The sequence below is a fragment of the Ceratotherium simum genome, chromosome 14, assembly GCF_057802395.1.
Source record: "Ceratotherium simum simum isolate JZ-2026a chromosome 14, ASM5780239v1, whole genome shotgun sequence".
Lineage (NCBI taxonomy): Eukaryota > Metazoa > Chordata > Mammalia > Perissodactyla > Rhinocerotidae > Ceratotherium > Ceratotherium simum.
In genome coordinates, this window is record NC_141913.1 from 32,485,836 (window position 1) to 32,494,582 (window position 8,747).

At 37.7% G+C, this 8,747-nt stretch overlaps 1 non-coding gene across 1 annotated transcript; it reads left to right on the forward strand.

The window, feature by feature from the left end:
* Nucleotides 1–6,954: 6,954 nt before the first annotated feature.
* LOC147915295 (U6 spliceosomal RNA) lies at nt 6,955–7,061 on the forward strand. The gene has a single exon (XR_015554370.1). It is a non-coding gene; the product is annotated as a U6 spliceosomal RNA (small nuclear RNA).
* Nucleotides 7,062–8,747: the final 1,686 nt, after the last annotated feature.

Genomic DNA, 8,747 nt, shown 5'->3' on the forward strand with positions numbered 1-8,747 from the left:
TATTTTTCCAAAGAAGATACACAGATGGCCAACAGGAACAGCCAATACTGTGGTGAATTTCCATTTAGCTTTTTTACCCTATATGGTATATATAAATTATTTATTTAATACAACTGTAATCCTCCCAAATATATAGTTGGTATCCTAATTTTTCCCCTTTGTGTTGTGTTAAAAAAATGTTTCCTACGTCACTTTCAAAATATACTTAATCTCCACATAACATACTATAATTTATTGAAATATTCTCTATTCTTGAATATTTACATGTTGTAACATTTCATTATTGCAATTAACAGTTTGATAAACATCACTCAACATCTATCTATAATTCAGTGCTTATTTTCTAAGGGTAAATTCCCAGATGTGAAATCTCTGAATCAAAATGTATCAATGTTTTTAATGATTTGGGCATATGTTGCCAAACTATTCTCCTAAAAATACCAGTTTATCATCTATTCAATGTATGAGAAGCCCATCTATTTCATAAAAGATTCCTTGTCAGCTTGGATATTATCTTTTAAAAAGATCTTTGCCAATTTGACAGGTAAAAATAACATCATTGCTTTTACTTGCATTATTTATAAAATTGAACATTTTCTCTTTGATTTAACAGATATTTGTGTGTGTGTGCAAGAGAGAGAGTTGTATCATCAGTACCTTTATCTACCTTTCTATTTGTGTGAGTAGACTTTAGTAACTATTAACAATAATTACTATTTTTAAGGTCCCCATAATACTTCTAATAATGATAGATTTCATGTGGAACTTAGTGAAGATTTATAGCCAGAACTTATTTATAGCAAAATGTGTACATTGTAGGAAGAAAACTGGAATCTCATTACTTCTCTTTACCACAGTTTAAAATAGAGTCAAGTTACCAGACAGGAGCTTTAGAAGCTGGTCATTTTCTTCTAATAACTGGTTTGATTTTCAAACCCAAAGTCTGTTTGTTGGTCTCTATCCCTTTATAACACACAACCTTCCACCTGGTAGGAGCTATCGAAACACAGATATAGACTTCCAGAAGAAAATGCCCGTTTTTTGTTTTATGTTTTTTTTAATGACAGCAAACGGTTCATTTTATTATATTATAAAGAGAGAATTGTTCTTTAAATGCATGGAAATATTTAATAAACATGATTCCAACTCGGGAGTCTTCAACTTGCTCATTCATCTCTCTGCTTCCCACAAGGCTAAGGTAAGAGCATCATTCCCCATGGGTATAATTTCACCTCTCCATTACATTCTTCCTCTCCCCCTACAATCTTCCATGAAGTAGAGTCCATTTTTTTTTTTTGCTAATCTTTCAGTGCAAAAATCTTATTTTCATCTGTTTTTCCTATGTCATTCACAGCTTAAAAGAATCCATCTTTCCTCAAGCAGGAGAAAGGAGGGCTCTGCCTTCACAATACCTTGCACATTTTTTTAAAATAACACCAATTTGTAGAGCTGGGAAGAAGGAATCTTACCATTTTAGATTGGGCTGAATCATTATAATGCAGCAAAGAAAAAAATTTTTTTTTTTTTGTTAAAAGAGTTTATATCTAGCCTGATAAATAAAATCTCTGATGGACCCAACCTAACAGCATTATTATCTAAATACCTCAGTAAAATAAAGCTACCAGTTGTCAGTAAAATAATGTTTGAGGTCCTGGAGAGCAAGACTATTTGGCATACAACTCTAAACGAGCTCCCTCTGTCTAGGGATAACAAAGATCAGCCTTGGTTTTAGCTAGTGTGGAGGGAGCTACAGTTTGGGAGCTATGGATAGAAAGATCCCACACACGGCACTGTTTCAAAATGTTATTGTGAATGTCAGAGCAAATAGACAGATGAAAATGTAATCACATTCGTGAATAAACCCATGAGTACACATGAAAAAACTCCCACAAAATACTGTACCCTCACTATGACCGAATTAACTCTAGAGGAGAAAGCATGCTAAGGTGGATCAATCCTGGAATGCACATAAGGAAGAATACATGGGTGATAGTTACTTTGCTCATGGATTATTCAAGTAACTGTTTATAAGCCAGTTTTGTCAATAAGGCAGGTCCAAGGCCAGAAATTTGTGGACAGCCTTCTAATGAGGTCCTGTATCTAGCGTAAGGCAGTTGGGGAGAGCTTGTCCTGCAATTGTAGTCAGTAGTTCCTGGTCATTGGCAATAAGCACATAGTTCTTGTGTCCTTCTAAGCTTAAAATGAGGCTACTCTTGACCCTGAGATTGCTTTTCTCCATTTCCCTGCCCTTACTCCATTCTTTACCTGTTCTTTCTTCATTCCTGACTTTTAGCGAAATCCTCATTTCTGTACACAGGGTTCACCTTTGCTTGATTTGTACTTGTCTTCCCTAATCTTGCTCAATTTAGTCAACTTGATCGGTCCTCTATTTCCTATTCACAAACTGGAAATCTAGCTGCTTCAATATCATATCTATCAGCCAAACCTTTCAGTTTTCCCTTCGAAATGTCTCTGGAATCTGATTATTTCACAGCACCTCCACTGTTGCCACTCTCATCTAAGTCACCATCATTGATTCCCTGGTTTGTTTCAAATAATGTTGGCAATGATTACTCTGTTTCTATCCTTGCTTCATCTGACAATCTGAAAGATCCTTACTTTCCTGACCTCGTTTTCTGTTAACCCCCATCATTCTTCTCCAGTCGCAGTGGCCTTGTTAGCATTCCTCAAACTTGCCAACACGACTCCTGTATTAGGGTCTTTATAATCTCTGTTCCCTCTGCCTGGAAGGTTCTTCCCCAGAAAAACTTCATGATCATTTTTTTGTATCCCTTAGATATATTATCAGGGATTCTTTCTCTGACCTTGTATAAAACAATGCCCTATGTATCTCTATCCCCCTTCCCTGCATCACCTTTTATCATAGTACTTCTTATCTTCAAAGAGAGCATATATTTATTGTTTGTCTCTCCTTCTAGAATGCAATCTCCATGAGGGCAAGGATTTTTATCTTTTTTAAAATTTGTACTACTTAATCTCCCACTGCTTAAAACAGTACCTCGCACAGAATGGCCCCTTAATAAATAAGTGGTGAATGAAGGAAGGTATGAATGAATAAATGAATGTATAGTCTTTCTACCTCTGTCTTACTTCATTGTATTGGAAGTAATACCTCTAGGAGTCTCAACACTTAAATATTACAAGGAAATTTCAATCTTACTCTCAGTCTAGTTGTCCAGGAAGGAGAACAAATATACAAGACAGTATGCTATGTACAAAGTTGCCAGATGCCCAATAGGTAGGAGGAATATTTCTGGGATGATGTATTTATTTACTCGTATGCCATCTCATCCTCCTCATTGAGGCAACTTAGAAAAGATAAGAATGAAGTCAGCAGTGAAGGAAATGAGACAAATGGAAAACAAGATCAGGAAAGGAGGAAATTAATATATATAACCACAAGCAGAGGTTGCACATCTAGCTTTAATTGTCCTAGTTTAAAGCAAAGAGGGAATACAGATCAGTTCAGGGTTCACAGTGTCCATGAAGACAAACAAGCTGACGCAAGAAGTAGTGCTATTCTTGGTGCTGAGATGTCAGTGACAGGTCCTGTGTTGATCGATTTCCTTGAAAATGTCCCTTTGCTATATCTACTAACAGGAAAACTAGAGTAAAGGGAGGAGATGTCAGGAGGATGCTCTGGCCTCAGGCAAAATAACTGGGAATACCAGGCGTGTGATTTGCTAACGTTTCATACTTATCAAAGCCTTTTACGTTGTAAGTTCTTGCTAGTTTCCTGTTTTCCCTGCCAACAGGTACACTCCATGATGGCTATTAAGCTAACTATGTTATTCCCCTTGCCTGGTTCAGTATGGCATTAATAAATGTTTGAGAACAAAGGAATGAATGAATGAATAACTGAAAGTTAAAGTAAGAAGATAAAGACATTTTAGGGCCTGTACTGAGACATGTTGCTTGCTGGAGCTGGAGTGAGTGACCCAAGACAGATCAGGTCCAGGTTTGGGTTAATGGTAGGTATTTCTACAAGTTGCAAAGACAGTAGGAATATATTGAATAAACTTCAAACAATCCAATGGCTCTCTGCTCTGTAATGCAAGTCTGGCTAGTTCAAGGGAAGCTCTGGGTTTAAAAGTGGGTATATTGATGTGGCAGATCTTAATGAAGGAGTTAAGTTTATAAGCATTGTTCTTAAATTCTGGAATTCTTGCACACACTGATGTGTTCAAGTTGCTGGATGCTACCTACTCCCAGAAATAGTGCCCTTGAGGTTAGTATGGGTATCTGTAGCCTAACCGTTATGTTTGCCCTCTGCCTAGTTTGAATTTTAATTATGTTCATTTATTGAGAACTTATTTTTTAGCAATCATTTTCTGGATATTTAGGATAAAGTTAAAAATAGATCCACATGCTGCACTCCCATACTCAAGTTCATAGAGTAGTAGACAAATAAAATTGAAAATTTGAAACTCTCCTGTAGCTTTTGGGATGATTTCTTGGGAAACCCAGTGGCCTTCTAGCTGGTTGCCACTCTACAAGGCTGACTATAGGATTTCCACTTGAAGCTGCTAACTCAAGTCAGAGCCTGACTTGCTTCAGGGTCAGGCTATCGTGGTTGGCTCCCCGGTACTCACTCTGAGAACAAGCCCTTTGGTCAAGTGTATTACCAGTCTGAGGATCGTTCCAGGCCTTCCAACCACTGTCCTACTCCAGATCATTCCTCAATCCTCCAGCCTGCTCTCTTTTATTGCTGCATAGACAGTATGGTTTATTGTACTTGAAAGACAGAACGAATTCAGCAGAACTCAGCTCTGATACTCATCAGGAATATGACCTTGCAAAATTATTTAACCTCTCTGATCCACACTCTGTAAATAGGAATAATATACCTTCCTCTAAAGGTTTCTGTGGCAAAGATGAGATATTATTCTATCACAATGCCTGGCATAGCAGCTTCTGTTTTCTTTCTCAATTCCTACGAATATAAGTAGAGCTGGTAACCCATGCCTGAAGGAAGGAAGTAGAAGCCTAGGAAAACTGACAGAGAGTTCACTGAATTTATAAATTGGGATGATTCCACTGGAGAATACCCTTAAGTAAGTTATTGAAAGCTGTAAATTATTAGTAATATTTGAGACAGAGTGACCTATCCCTTGGGAAATGTAGATGATGATGTAGTTTTCCAACTCACCCTTGCTTATTATCTTGTATTCATTTCACACTTCAGAATACAGTGACCTAAATGCTACATAGGACTAAATTTACATAACTAAGAACCATCATGACTATTAATTGTTTTAAATTAAGATCTATCAAGATGCTTATTAACCTATCTCTGTATAGCACCCGTATAAAATATTTAGCAATTAAATATAAAAGTACAGAAAAAAAAGCTTTTCCAGAAAGGAGAAAAAGATAATTTCTCCCATTTTTCTTTGAATAATGCTAGTTTCTGTGTGTACTTTTGAATAACACTGAAGTTTGGGGTGCCATTGTACTCTTTAACCGTTGATTTGCATTTGAAATCCTCAAAGTAGTGTAGCCTCAAGTGGCAATTTAGTTGTATTTTTATTCAGTCAATCCCCCACACTTGCTCACACTTGCTATTCCTGAGGCTATGAGTCTTTATTAAGGTTATAAAATGCTTCGACCTTCATAAAAGGCACAGTGACTTCCCTTGAGGTCCAAAGCATTAATGATGAGGTGAAATGCAAAATCATTATCTGAGGGCAGCACCTCTTCTACCGCAGAAGCTATTCAGATCACCTGATTGAAAGGCAAACCTATCCAAAAGCTAATAAAGAATTCTCCCTGGCAGTTGAAATATTGGACAAATTACTTTTCAACCTATGATAGGATGTTAACTGGGCGACAGCCAAATGATGCTGCCGGTTCACTATATTCTACCTCTGTAAGCTGGGTAATTGATGGTCTTTGGGTCCAGAGGTCAAAAGTTGTTGGTGAGTTTGCAATGAGAAACTTCACTGTGGAAATGGGCCAATGGTGAGTGTTTATTACTTGCCATTGTCTTAGCATCAAAGACTCCAAGAGGAAAGCCATGCTTCATTCAGTGTTAGCGTCACATTTGCATTCAAGTGTTCATGAAATCTTGTAAGTGCGTCGGTAGAAAATGGATTGCTGAGAACATGAGAAAATGTCACTTACGTGAAAACCAGCTTGTAAAGACAGGGTCTCCCCTTCTTCCCTTCTAAAACAAAGCTGTGTGCACCTATATATGTAACACCTACAGGTGATGGTGGTGACAAATAAGTGTCTCTAGCAAAACCAATCTGTTTATTTCATCCTAGATTTGATTTGAAGACTGTATTAAAAAGAGACTCAAGTATTTGAGAGCTTGGAAAGTCCATCCTGACCAGTCTTTATCCTACCTTCATGTATATAAACTTAAGCAATTTTTGCACGATGGAAGAAAAGAGTTCTTTATGAATACATCAAAATCCAAATTCCCTATTGTCAATTAGTGTATTTATAATGAGGTAGGTATCCTTGGGCTTCTGTTGCATAACACAATGATTTGATATATTATCAGAAAGACAAAGGATGTCCTAGTTAAAATGGATCTAAAAAATCATCTAGTTCATGGATTCCTATCCAGTTCGTGAGTCCACGGAGGACCACCAATCTATAATGGTGGAAATGTAGGTTGATAAACATTTTCAATATTTCATAAAATTTGCTGGAGATCATACATTTCCTGGTTAGTACAAGGATCAATTTTATTTGTTTTTGGCTGCTTTGATACTGACTCAACGCACAAGTAATACTGTTATCTGTGTTCTCAGTGCTATTCAGAAGCTCTGGTTGGTACTAAAGTAACTTATGGGAAGTACATAGAATCTGATTTTTCTGTTCAGGATGGAGAACTAAACTTAACCCTTAATGACTATGTAGTTCTCGATACTGTTGAGCATTTTTTCATACAAACTAGGCATTAAAACATTAGAAACAGCACTAGTGCTCATTTTGTCAGCTCATACGCTAAAATTGGAATGATACAGAGAAGATTAGCATGGCCCCTGAGTAAGGATGACATGCGAATTCATGAAGCGTTCCGTGTTTTTAAAAGGAAAGGCTAGTCCAACACAAAGACTACTTTTGTACTGGAATTTCCTAACTTGTAGTATAAAATTTTCCTTTAGGCCAATAATCAAGATTTCCCTATAAGTCACTTGGACATAGGTCACTTGAAGGAAATTTAAACTCTAATAATTATGAGAACCACACTGAAAAATAATGGTACTGAAATTAACTTGTCTATCTTCATTTGGTTTTAATTTTTAAATGTTTAAAAAAAATACACTGTTTTGAGGAGGATGGAGCAGAGGGTTGGGAGATTTCTTTCGTAAGTATAAAACAAATGAACATGCATTGGATACTGTAGGGCCTGGGCCTTGCTTGCTCAGCAAGAGCCCACAAGCCCATGGCAACCATGTGTCCTTCTGGATCCCTTCTGGGCAGGATGTCCAGTTGCTGGGATTTGTAACAATCATGGCCTGGCCAGCACGGATCTTACCTTATCTCACTTAAAGAACATCACATCTTAAAGGGATACAGAGCCCCTCCACGTGAGCTACTTGTTCCTGGAAATGCTGGTTATACCAGGGACAGCCCCTTGGCAAGCAAAAAGTCTTTGTGTCCCCTGCCAGTACAATCAACCCCCTCCCCACCTGCAGTTGCGGGTGCACATTGCTATCCAGCCAGTCATCACTGGACCTCCCTGTAAGTAACTCCCAATAAACCTATATGTCTTGTTCGCCATCTCTGGGTCTTTTCTTTGGTCTCTCTGCAAACTATCCCTCACTGCTCACCCAACTGGGTGTACGGCCAGACAGATACTCAAAACAAAAACAAAAACCAAAAACCAGCCCTGGACCGAGAATCAGGAGACATGACTTCTGGTAATGACTCAGTCAATATCTATGACAATTTAAAAAAGTTGTTTTTTATTTACCTAAGTTTTTATTTATTTTATTTTTTATTTTTTGCTGAAGAAGACTTGCCCTGAGCTAACATCTGTGGCCAATCTTCCTCTATTTTGTATGTGAGCCGTCATCACAGCATGGCCACTGACGAGTGATGTAGGTCTGCAGGTGAGAACCAAAGCTGGGCCGCTGAAGCAGAGCACGCCAAACTTAACCACTTGGTCACTGGGGCTGGCCCCTAAGTTTTTAATTTCTAGTCATATCAGATGATCTCTAAGGCCTCTTCTAGGTTTGGACTTCGATGATGAAACTATATTCTTTGTTGCTGAATGTGCTTGTTAGTCACAAGAAAGATATTTAGGAGATCACGACCCTGGAGTTATTTTTGCTGGGATTTTAATCATACTGAATGTAGGAGATCTTCTTACCAGAGACTCAGCAATCTCATTTCTTCACTTTTGGGGGAGTGTTTTTAAGGGCACAAACGAGGAAATTTATAATAAAGAGAGTCTTAAATTTACCTTAGTCCTGGTTAAGCTGTGGTACCCTATAAAGACTCAAGAATAGAGTTAACCAAAGACTGAGAAGCATTTGGGTAATGACTTCTAGCTACTCCCTCCAGGGAGAGTTTGAACACTGATTTCTCAGGGAAAAGAGAAGTGAAGAGAGTAGCTGAAGAACTAGTAATGCTTAAGTCCACGTCCCTTAATATTTCCTACACAATCATAGGGAAAAACAGGAATGATAAACAAAACTACACGTAAACGACACAATGAACATTCTTAAAGATAGAGTACAGCTTAGTTTAAAAATAACTGTAACTGA